The 11,982-nt window shown below is 41.3% G+C and overlaps 1 long non-coding RNA gene and 1 pseudogene across 2 annotated transcripts in view; both read left to right on the top strand.

The window, feature by feature from the left end:
* The window catches only part of LOC309858169 (ligand of Numb protein X 2-like), a 59,135-nt pseudogene extending 47,448 nt beyond the window's left edge, over positions 1–11,687 (top strand). The window contains exon 5 of the transcript in view: positions 10,955–11,687. The product of the transcript in view is annotated as a ligand of Numb protein X 2-like (transcript). The remainder of the gene's footprint in view (positions 1–10,954) is intronic.
* LOC309858174 lies at positions 3,046–8,297 on the top strand. Its single transcript, XR_014308077.1, has 2 exons — positions 3,046–3,240; positions 7,142–8,297. It is a non-coding gene; the product is annotated as an uncharacterized lncRNA (long non-coding RNA).
* Positions 11,688–11,982: the final 295 nt, after the last annotated feature.

An 11,982-nucleotide genomic window follows, 5' to 3' on the forward strand; every position in this document is an offset into this window, starting at 1 on the left:
AGTCCCTCTTAGCAATTTGCTGTCCCATTGGGATGTAAGTATACCTGGTTCTTTACCTCTCTAACAACTTCAGGGTTCCAGTTTTAAATTTATTCTTGGGGACACCTGGGTGGCTCAGTTGGTTAAGAGGCTGCCTTCCACTCGGGTCATGATCCCAGAGTCCTGGGATCGAGTCCCACATCGGGCTCCTTGCTCAGCAGGAGGCCTGCTTCTCTTTCTGTCTCTGCCTGTGCTCACTCTCTCTGACAAAACAAAAAAAAAAAAAAAGAAAAGAAAAGAAAAAACAATTTATTCTTGCATCAGATAAGAGGGGCTTTACAGTTACTTAGTTTGTAGGATTTTTTAGTTGTTAGCTAGGCTCTTTCTCAGCTGTGCACATTCTGCTTATGTTTCCTTCCCACTTCCTGTTCCTAGTCTGTTTCTCCATCGAAGACTGGCTGTTACGCACATGGATACCAGTGTGTGATATGCATTTGGAGAATTGAATCTTTCCCTATAGTTTTAGTCTCAAGTATTGTTTTATGATCCACTTTTTGTCACCATTTTTTTATTGAATGAAATAGTTTTAAAATGCATTTCTCATGCAATCTACTTACTTGACAAAAATAATTTTTCTCAGTGATACAGTATTCCACGTTACTTGTCAGGTCCTTGCAGGAACATTTCCTGGAGTGCAGCACAACAGTGCAGAAGGGAAATCCTTTGTCCTCTTTCTTAATAAGGTGATGAGGAAACCGGGAATGAGAAAAAGCTGGATAAAGAAATTCCATAGCAATCTTTTTCAAGAACTTGAAACCCACAACTTATCTTTAGTTTGTGAGGGGAAATTCATTACTTTTACAGCTAAGGGATAGCTTCCAGTTTTCAATAAATTTATCCTATACTTGATTTTTCATGAAATTTGAGATTTTAAAACACACTATCATTGAATGAAGTCTGCAGTCCTAGACATAAGACCGCCACCCACCATACGCAGCCTCTTGAGCCTTTGCTCTGCTTTTCTGCAAGTGGCAGAGCCTCAGATGTATTGCTTCTCACTAATACATGAATGTGTACCCTTGGCCCTGAGATTGGAAAGGAACAGTGTCACTCAGGGTCCAAGTCTGGATGCAGGAGCACATTGTGGAAGAAGACTGCTGTTTCCACTCCTGTTAAGGAGTTAAGCCATCCCTGTGAAAAGGGGGTTATGCAATCAGGATCTCAGAATAGTATTTGCAGTATACCGTCAACTGTGCTGGTGTATTTCTGGAACTAGTATGTATCTGAATACAGGTTTTTATTGAAGTATTTTTTGAGACATGCACGAAGCCACTATTTGTGCCAACGCCTGTTTTAAGTTTGCTACACAGTGTGGTAGGAATTTAGTTTGAGCAGAGGTTAAAATCAGATTACATACCACTTGTGGATTACCTCTAGGTGAGTTTGGCATTGAAGCAGTGGCTATTCTGTTGTTGGGGCACAAGCTGTCTATCATTTTTCCTTTCAAATCATCTGGGAACCCCCTAATGCTCTCTCTCTAGATGTCCTGGAGCTTTTCATCGGAGACTTGCCCTAGAAAGGAGGAAAACTGATAAAGCTCAGACAGAGATTGAGAATGAAAATGGAACCACTGTAATAGATCTTCCAGGTACTTTATCCCTCGAAACGGACTGTTCAGGGACAGGCACAGCACCTGCTGAGCGCAGCTTGATATCAGCGTCTCTGCCCCCGTGGCCTGAGGAGCCTGGCCTGGACAACCCCACCTTCGAGGAGAACACGGCCACTGACAGTATGTGCTCTTCACCTTGCTTTTGCTTTTCATCTGTTTTCAAATCAGATATTTCCTTTCTTCTCAGTACTGCCTATTACTTTCCCTACATGGGGTGTTGTTGTTGTTGTTGTTGTTTTTCCTCTTCAACAAATAATTTTACTGAGATATGCTTCACATATCACATATTCACCTTTTAAGTGTACAAGTCTAACAGTTTGCCGGTTAGAAACAGAAAGGGAGTCTTACCTTGAGGCTTATCCTTCCCCCTCCCCCTCTTCTGTTGTAGTCCACAAATTCACTGGTCATCAGCAGGCTTCTTTTGTTTGTTTGTTTTGATGCCTATTGCTTCTTGACTAAGAAATCCACAGCATCAAGAAGAACAAAAAAATACCTCAGCCTCCGTGCTTGTTCTGTGTCAGCACTGTGCCAAGCACTTTACATATATTAACTTATTAAATGCTTGTACCAATACTGGCTTTTTTTTAATGATGAGGAAACTTAGTCAGGGAGTCATTGGTCAAAGTCTGAGAGCCACGAAATGGCTAGGTATGTATCTGACTCCCAAGGCCATGTGTCTGACTATTGCTGTCCTCTGGTAGCAGCCACTGATCTGTCTACATGACCCACCAGGAAACAGGCAGAAAACCTCTAGTCCTAGATCTTGGGCATATCTTAGTAGTTGGCCCTTTGTCTTACTTTTAAATAGGTTTATCTCTTATGAAAATTCCAATTTTTCTACAAATCCCAGTTTTCCCAGCCTTGGCTATAACAATTCTTCTATCTCCTACTGCTCAGATCAAGACCCTCCTCTTCTTGCTTAATGTGGTTATTTTGTCAACCACTACGGTGATTGTATGTCACAGAGTTTGTCTTTTTTATTTCATATGTACTGCCTTGCACTGTTTACAGCTGTTTCATGGGTCAACTGACAAGATGATATTTTGTATATTGATATTTTGTCAATCTGATCAATTAGGACAAGATGATATTTTCTGTATATTTCTTTATCAGATCACTGTGTGGTCCCTAGTGATCTGATGCATAGTAGTTATTTGTTGATTATTTACTGATCACCTTTCAAAGAGGAAGTGTTTTGCTAATCTTACCTATTGGTGTTTTGGTCATTCTGTTTTTCTTATCCCGTGGTATTGCTTTGTTATGAATCATCTATTAACATAAGGTCATCACTAATGATAGACGATAACTTACTTACGTGAAGATAATCAAAATAGAAAACATTTTTCTTTCCACCTGTTTTTCTCCGTCTCGTTTTTAACTTGGCAGCTATGCAGCAGCCGGTTAGTTTTCCGGAAGGCATAATTATAATTACTACAATTGAAATTCACCGGTCTGATCCTTATATTCAGCTAGGAATTAGCATTGTGGGCGGCAATGAAAGGCCACTGATCAACCTTGTTATCCAGGAAGTCTGTCGGCATGGGGTGATCGCCAAAGATGGAAGACTTCTTGCTGGAGACCCAATTCTTCAGGTATCAATTTTTTAAATGATTTTGTTAACTTGCCTCTTTTGTTGCTCTTATTCATCAATTGAAAACTTAGGAAATTAGGGTACTGTGGAATCTGACTTCTAAAAAGGTAAGTTTTACTGTTTTTTTTTTTTAGTGCTAAACAGATCAGAATTTATCTGTAATTTCTCTGATTTCCCCCAAACTCATGGAATGTATTTTTACCCCCATCTTAAATTTGATCCCGCATGTGCCTCAGTGTGTGGCTCTCCAGGCCAGCTGGATTCCTCCTGGCTTGGTCTCCACGGTTGTCTATTTCGGGGCCACCTTCACTGCTAAATTCTCTTGTCCCATTGGCTCTATCCCTAGTCCCAGGGTACCATCCATCAGTTACCTTCGTTGTCTGATTCATCCTTCTCTACACGGATTTCTATAATCTAGAAAAGACAGGTCACACAGCACAAGTTACTTAAAACTTACAGCATTGAATTTAAGATAGAATTCGGAAATCATGACCACCTCTTGTTGGCTCTCAAACGCACTCTCATCCACAAACAGCCTGACTCTGCACTAATCCTTGGTGCTACCCTCTCCCTCTTCTCTTTAAAAAGAATGAGCTACTCCAACAAATGAACTTGCTTCGGGCAAGATGATGTTGTGTGTGAGGGCATACTGATGAGCATGAGATGGCCAGAATTCTACTGTTCATGTGAATTCTAGAGTGTATGTGAAAATTGACCTGGATATATGACCCATACAAGTGTATGTGGTACTTGAAGCTAAAAGAATGGATATTTAGGAGAGAAGAAATAGGCATGAATGAGAAAAGATGTCTTCTAGGAACCCAAGCTCAAGGACTCTTGCCTCCTCGATTTCACTGCTGGGTCCTTCCCCACGGTCTGTTGGTATTCACCCCTTCTCTTTTCCCTGCCATCTCTCTGGTCTGTGCCCTCACTGCTTCACGTCTAACCCAGGAGAATCAAAACCCCTGCCTCCCTACTCTGCTCTGAAATCCGGTACGACATTGTCCGGTTAATTCACCTGTGACTCTGCTTTTCCTGATAGATTGGACCAGAGAATCAAGTCCATACTGATTAATCTAATAGTCCAGGTCCTCTTTGAACTCTTACACAACCTGTCCCCTCAGCCTTCACCCTTGCTTTTTCTTTCAGCTGTAGCCATCGGTGTATTACTGAAACATCATAGGCATGGTGGTCAGAGCTGAGGGTATAATTAAGAGCAAAAAGCAACCCCTGCCCTCATAGAATGTATAATGTAGCAGAAAAGCCAGACATAGCAGTCTCCTTGCTTCCCTCCATGTTCCAGCCTGTCCCCATTGTGCTACAGCTTCCCCACCTTCATCCAGAAAGCCCTGCCCTGCCATTTTCACCCATTCAGACCTCTTCTCACACTAAGTGCTGAAGACATTCCTTCTCTTCACCACTTAATGCATAATTGGTCACAGAGAGTTATTCAAATGCAGTGTCTTCCTTTGGGGATGGCAGCCGCCATTATTACATACTATGGGACAGGCTTCTCACAGAGCTGTGCCTGGAGTCGATACCCAGGACAAACTTGCTGAGTCAATAAAAGAGTGGATTTGGTTATGATATCCTGTTGGGAATAGCTGTCTTCTTCATTAAAACCAAACTTAGAACCTCTAGGATTTTTAGTTCTTCAAGAGAAATGTCCAGAGGGGAAGACAGACAAACTAGGCTCCAAGAGCAGCAAGGATTGACCTTTCCACTGGGGGTTCCTGGCTTTGGTTTCCACACCCATCTGTATTCTGCCTCTTGTAGTTTGTGATTTCCACTTCGACACTTGGGCCCAAAACCCCTCCTTCATTGCACTTGGCCTGGCTGACACAGACTGAACTTGCAGTGTTTTGTTCTTGACTAAATCCAAAGAGGCAATAGGAGAATACAGGAAACATAACTAATCCAGCTTATGTAAAATCCAGTTTCTGATCCTACCATAGCTAGCTATTTACCGCATTCCTGTGTTTGCTGTCCTTTTACGATATTAGTAGTATTCTGGTTGCATGAGGTTGGCACAGCTCTCTGGACACCTTATGCTGTATTCCTTCTACCCCAGCTCCTAAACTGATTCTCCGTGGAGGAACTCTTGTAGCTGGTTTTGACCTTTTGACACCTTTGTGGCCAAGACAAAAAGAACCAGATTGCCCTTTTTTGCAGCTTACACAGGGAGAGAGAGCAAGCACAGGCAGACAGAGTGGCCGGCAGAGGCCGAGGGAGAAGCAGGTTCCCTGCCGAGAAAGGAGCCCGATGCGGGACTCGATCCCAGGATGCTGGGATCATGACCTGAGCCGAAGGCAGCTGCTTAACCAACTGAGCCACCTAGGTGTCCCATCACTTTTGGTTTTTGAGGAAAATAATTGCAGTCATGTCTTGACTGCATTGGTCCAAAAGATAATTAGCTAAAGATGTGGTAAAGTTTACTCTGTTGGTGCTATTTCTACAACATCTAGCAACAGTATTTTATTTGGTTTCTGCTTTCTCTGTGTTTCACTGGCAACCACACTTTTGTGAAGGGAAAATCTCCGATTGTAGGATATTCCACAACCCACGTCACAAAAATGGTGTGAGGCTACATACTCGCACGTGGCTAGCGCTGGATTCCAGCCAGATGTTTGTAAAGTCATTTGTGATAGATGTGAATCAAAGACGGAAAAATAAGAACCTAGAGATAAGTGGCTTTTTAGCTGAATAACCAGAAATGATGAGTTTTGACTAACAAATCCACGTCAGGCTGGTTTTTTAGAAGCTGCCTTAAAGTTCTATTCTTGACCCTATGTTACTCAACTTTTTCATCAAGGATCTGGATGGCAACCAAATGCACAGATGTTGCAAAATTGGGCGAAGAGCAAGTTTATGTGTGAGATCTATGGCATTTGATGCCTGAATTTTAAAAGATGTCCACAGGCCCAAATCAATAAAATTCAAGTTAGTGGTGCTCAAAACTGTCATCCCGAGATGAGTAGGAAGGGGGAAGACTTTCCTTAAGATAGACTCACGTGAAAAAGATTGAAGGCTTTGGGTAATCACAAGCACCTAACCCAGAGCCTGTGCCACATAACACATCCAAGAGAATGTCGATTTCCTGCTTGCTGTTGGTGCAGGCAGATGAGGAGAGGAATTCTAATTGTGATAAACACTCAGAGTTGCACCAACCTCTTCCTCTGACTAGGTGAATAACTGAAGCTGGGTGTATTTTCTTAGTCCTGTTCCTGTCCCAGGATCAGTCACTATATTCCTTTCAGGGCCATAAGGTTTAGTAAATAAATGTTCTGTGAGTACTGAGTTAAGCTTGTTGTATTAGATAGATGTTACACTTGAGTGCTAAACAGAGTGAAACTGTAATTACCTGCTTTTCTTTAAAGTAAAAATGACTGAACTGAGATCAGGTTGTGTATCTAGAATCTGTCCCTTTTCTTAGATTAAAACTCGGTGTATTTTTTCCAGGGTAGGTGTTTTTCATTTGGAAAAGCCACATCAATCCAGTAGAACTTCAGTTTCTGTTCCACTAGAACTAGTATTTTGTTGGCACTTGCCACATGCTGCTGCTGTCTCTGCATTTTCCTCCTGGTCCCTTGAAGCGGAGAGTAAACCCATCTCACCACTCAGGGGACACCCTCAGACATCCCACTACTGGCAGGACCAGGGACTCTGATTCAGCACCCTCGCTGAAGCCTGAGATCCTAACTGCCATTCTCTACTTCGTGCTAGTCATTGTGAGTGAAGCTTAGGAACTGTGCATTTTAAAACATCTTCAGAGGGCTTTTCTTTGTAAATAATGACTGTATGTCATTTTCCAAAGTCCGTTTCTTTTGGAAATGGCGTATAAATGTTTACCAGTTGAGAGGATAAAAGATTGTCCCACCTCAGTCATAATTCTTTTCTTCCAGGTCAACAACTGTAACACCAACAATGTGTCTCACAACTATGCCAGAGCCGCCCTTTCCCAGCCCTGTTCCACGCTGCACCTAAGCGTGCTGGAGAGCGGTGCTTTGGGGGCCGGACCTACAGCCACCCCGACAGTAGCTCTCCCCGGGAAGAGGTCTTCCACGTAGTCTTTCACAAACAGGACTCTGGTGAACAACTTGGCATTAAACCCATTCAAAGGACCGGTGAACCAGGTGTTTTTATCCTTGATCTGTTGGAAGAGGGCCTGGCTGGCTGCACAGGATGGAAGGCTGAGCAGCAACGACCGAGTGCTCGCCATCAATGGACACGACCTGAAGCTCGGAACCCCTGAGCTTGCCGCCCAGATCATTCAGGTACACGCGGATATTCATTCCACGTGCTCAGCCTTTATGTCGATGTTTTCGTAACATGAGAACCTGAGGGATATTTGATATTTCATGGGGGAAATCAAACACGGCTCCCCAAATCCTTCAAAATGCACAAGAGATGATTTTATCATTACAGATAAAATCCTGTCCGGAAAACTGTATCCCTGTGAACATTTAGCCTTGCTCTTTATAGAGTGAAGGCTCTATTTTTGCACATGGGTTTTTCATTTGCTCCATGGGCTCCACCTAAGCCCACACATAAAAAACACATTTATGTCCACATTTAACAGGTGAGACAAGAAAAGCTTGAAGGAGCTGTGGTTCCAAAGTTGTGACTTCCCTGCTCTTGTAACGTTCACTCTCCGCTTCACCTCCATACAAGTGGGGAAAATCAATTTTTATTGAGAAGAACTCATTATCTCTGTAGTGCCCTTTTTATAAAGCATTCAGAGCATTTCAAACACATCATAACTTGTGTTCTTACAGTATCCCTGTGAAGTAAAGATGGTTATTATTAGAGAAAAAAAAATTTCAATAAGAACATTAAAGTAGGTAAAGTAGAGGGGCACCTGGGTGGCTCAGTCATTAAGCATCTGCCTTCGGTCAGGCATGATCCCAGGGTGCTGGCATCCAGTTTCACATCGGGGCTCTCTGCTCAGCCAGGAATCTGCTTCTCCCTCTCCCACTCCCTCTGCTTGTGTTCCTTCTCTTGCTCTCTGTCAAATAAATAAATAAATACATAATAAATAAAATCTTTAAAAAAAGAAAACAGCTTTATAAATTTTTTTAAAAAATAAGATAGAAAAAGTAGAAAATAATCCAGGCCAGACCTTCCGGTTCTATAACCTACCAGAGCATTTAATGATATGGGTATCTCCTACAATGATAGGGGTGAAACAAAGATGTGTATGGTGTTTTATTTAGTTATGTTTTATTTTGTTTTTAGTAAGCACAAGAAAACACTCTGACATAGAGGAAACCAAGCAGTAAACATAATCGAGCATCAGGAATTAAAGTAGGTTGATAGTCACTGGGAAATGTGTATAGTAAACAGAATTAACAATGAAGATTTAAGTACTGTGTAAGAAAACCCAAATTTAAATCCCATTTCATTACTCCATTTCACAAATGTTTGGTTCATTATAATTTTGGGAACACACACACCCGGTAGCCGTCTTGCATTAGGAGGGAGATTCAGGAGTTGGTCTCTTGTCCCAGACTTGAGATTGAAAAAAATTGAATACAGATACATATATATGATACCAAATATATTTCTCAAGTTGTTTCTTTGTGGAAAACATCTTAATGTTTTGGATTCTGAGAATAACATGTATTCCATGTCTGAAAAGGAGACTAAGGAAGACAAAATACAGAAAATGAAGAAGGAAATCAAAATCACAGTCAGTCTAAAGTCCATAAGATAGTGACATTAAAGTTTTGAAGAACATTGTCATTTTTCTGTATATGCCTACAAATAAATAGGTTCCTATTTACGTAGGTACTTAGACATGCAGTCAGCTTACAAATTCTGAGTTTGCCACCCTTTCTTTACGTCAGCTGTATGTTGTGGCCTTCTTACCCTGAAAATAGATGCACCATGATATAGCTGTATAGTAGGCGTGTTGTGCTAAAACTTACGTAAACACTCCCCTGTCAACAGACTTTTTAATGTTTTGTTTTCAAGTTTAAGACATTTTGCTTAACTTCCCTCTAGAAAGATCATACCAGTATATACTCCCATCAAAAGGGCATGCCACTATTTTATGAAATACAGGTATTGTCATTTAGGCATCCTGCATTTTTAAAATCTTGACTTTAACAGAATTCTTTTGTTGTGCTTGAAACCCTGAAGAGTTAGATAGGCAGTTGGCCTAAACCCAAATGTTGGCCCATCGTTTAAAGCTTATATGTCCACTTCCATCACACAGCCAGAATTTTGTCTTTTAAGAAATCAAAAAAGATCAGGGATTTGTTTGTTAATAGGTTTGCATGAGCAGGGGTCTTCCCATAAAGCTGAATTACTGGTTATAGAGTATTTGGTAGTGGGGAGGGTTAGGCAGTAAAGCAAACAATTCTTAATATTGAAATGAGATCACAGGGGTTTCTCACCCTTCACACCGTGTGATCTAATACTGGGAAGTGTCAGAATCTCAAATATCTGGATTGTAAGCGTTCTATTTGGAATTTGCCTGTTAGATCAAATCCCCAGACTCTGGCCACATGAGGAGTGTTATTCTTTCAGTTATTGGAAGAATTGTCTGAAACTAGTTTAATGAAATACTTGAATAAGTAAGTGACTTTAATAGGGCCTTAAAATTGGTTATCACTCAGGCACCTGGGTGGCTCCGTGGTTCAGCATCTGCCTTCGGCTCAGATCCTACATTGGGCTCTCTGCTCTGCGAGGAGTCGGCTTCTCCCTCTTCCTTTGCCCCTCCACCTTGCTCTCTCGCTTTCGCTCTCAAATAAATAAATAAAATCATTTTTTTAAAATTATGGTTTTCACTCCTTTTCCAACTTGACTGCAGTCATGGGGGAGGAGTGCTCTACTTTCCACCACAGCTTCTTGAAAGCAGGCTGTCAAATTTTCCCATAGAAATGATAGTAAACTTGGAAAGTTGTAGTCATGACCAAGAATCAGCATCAAGTAGACCAGGCCTGTACGTTAAAAGCAAAGCTAAAATAGCTTTAAAAAGTATAATAAATGTGAATCTGTGTTTCAGATCTAGATCTATAAATACAGATAATGGACCTCTAAATTCAACGTGGTTGTCATCACCTCTAAAATTACATTTATGTGTGAGTGCACATATGGCATATATAGGCACACAATTTGTGATGTATATAAATACTAATCCTGTTTTACAGGACCTTTGTTATCATTCTTTTCAGGACTGTTTAAGCTGATCCCTATTTTCGATTCGAAGCTGTAGTGTGTGGAAACAGAGCTACACGTAGTTTCATTGATTATCACTCTCAAAGTAGCCATCTTGGAATTTATTTCAGAAATCACAAAGGATTGTAATCCAGTTTAGAATCCGTTCGTCCTTTTATCTTCTTTGCTCTCTTTCTCTCAGTCCAAGGCCAGTTTTGCAGGGGAGGGAAGTATAAAAAGACAGTTACCCTTCAAGAAATCATGGGGAGATCAGAACCCAGGCTTTCTTTGCTTACACCCTTGGTATTTCCAGGATTAGGGAAGGTTTACCCAAGAGGTCTGTGTGTGGCTCTTTTACCTGCAGAAGTTTTAAAGTATTAGCTCCTGAAATGAACTCCCTCGTCTGCCCCACCCCCAGCAGGGGCCTGCAGTCCCCACTCAGGTGAGGCTCTGATACAGCGATGATAAGTGCATTGAAAATGACCCTCCCTATAATTTTTTTAAGTGAGAAGCATCATTAATGACTGGTGATTATATATGTGTGTTTTCTCCAGGCTAGTGGCGAGAGGGTGGATTTAACAATTGCTAGGCCGGGGAAATCCCAGCCTGGTAACCCTGTCCAGGACGCAGGAGCTCAGAGTAGCAGCCAGCACCATGCACAGCCGCTGTACCACAACAGTCCCAGCTCACACAAGGTGAGGCCTCGAGTTTGCATGTTTTCATTCATCTGCCCTCAGGGAATCCTTGTGACAAACTGGTAAGATTTAAATGAGGGCTGTTACTCTGTTGGAAAAGGTGAGCACAAGGTGTTTGGGGGTGTGGAATGTGTGTTTGGCTACCTTGAGAGTCCCTGTACAGTCTGTTCCTCAGCCAGTAGGGGTGGTTTCTTAGTAAGAAGGTCCCTCTGCCAGATTGATGAGAAGTGTTTGATCTTCTAGAAAGACTTCTTTGTTTGGTCCTGCTTGAAAGTGGGATTTATCTTGGTTTGCTCATTCAGTTGTAACAGGAGGTTATGTAACTGAAAAAAAGACAATGACCAACAAGTCCATACTTAGCGGTTGGGCAGTTTGCCTACAACAACAGAATTCCCTATGTGAATATGAAGCATAAATCATACTTTCTGATACGTACATGCAAAACACATAAAGCATTTCTTTTTATGTTACAGTTCATAGGAATACTACCCTAGATCATTTTAAATTCCCGTATGTTGAGCTTTTTGCTGCATCTTTCATATTTCAGTGCTTTGATAATATATTCCTAGGTCATTTATCTGTGCCAAAAATTCTGATGTTGTCTCACTTTGGATGCTGAAATCAGTAGAAGTCAAAAAACAGTGGCACTTTACTGTGTTCTCAGTGTTATTTACTTCATTTCATCTTTCATTTGAACTCAACTTCTAGTAGGCCAGAATTTTTACAATGATGCTATTTACCAACTGTGTGAAAATCACACATCGGAACCTTCCTATCGATTTTTTGTTTGTTTGTTTGCTTTTACTTCCTATAGTTTTTAAGTAGACCAGTAAATAAGTTTTAATTTAGCAAAGCAATTTAATTTTACTTAAGGAGAATGACTTGAG

This window comes from Mustela nivalis (genome assembly GCF_964662115.1).
Source record: "Mustela nivalis genome assembly, contig: HAP1_SCAFFOLD_1969, whole genome shotgun sequence".
In the NCBI taxonomy this organism is placed as follows: Eukaryota; Metazoa; Chordata; class Mammalia; order Carnivora; family Mustelidae; genus Mustela; species Mustela nivalis.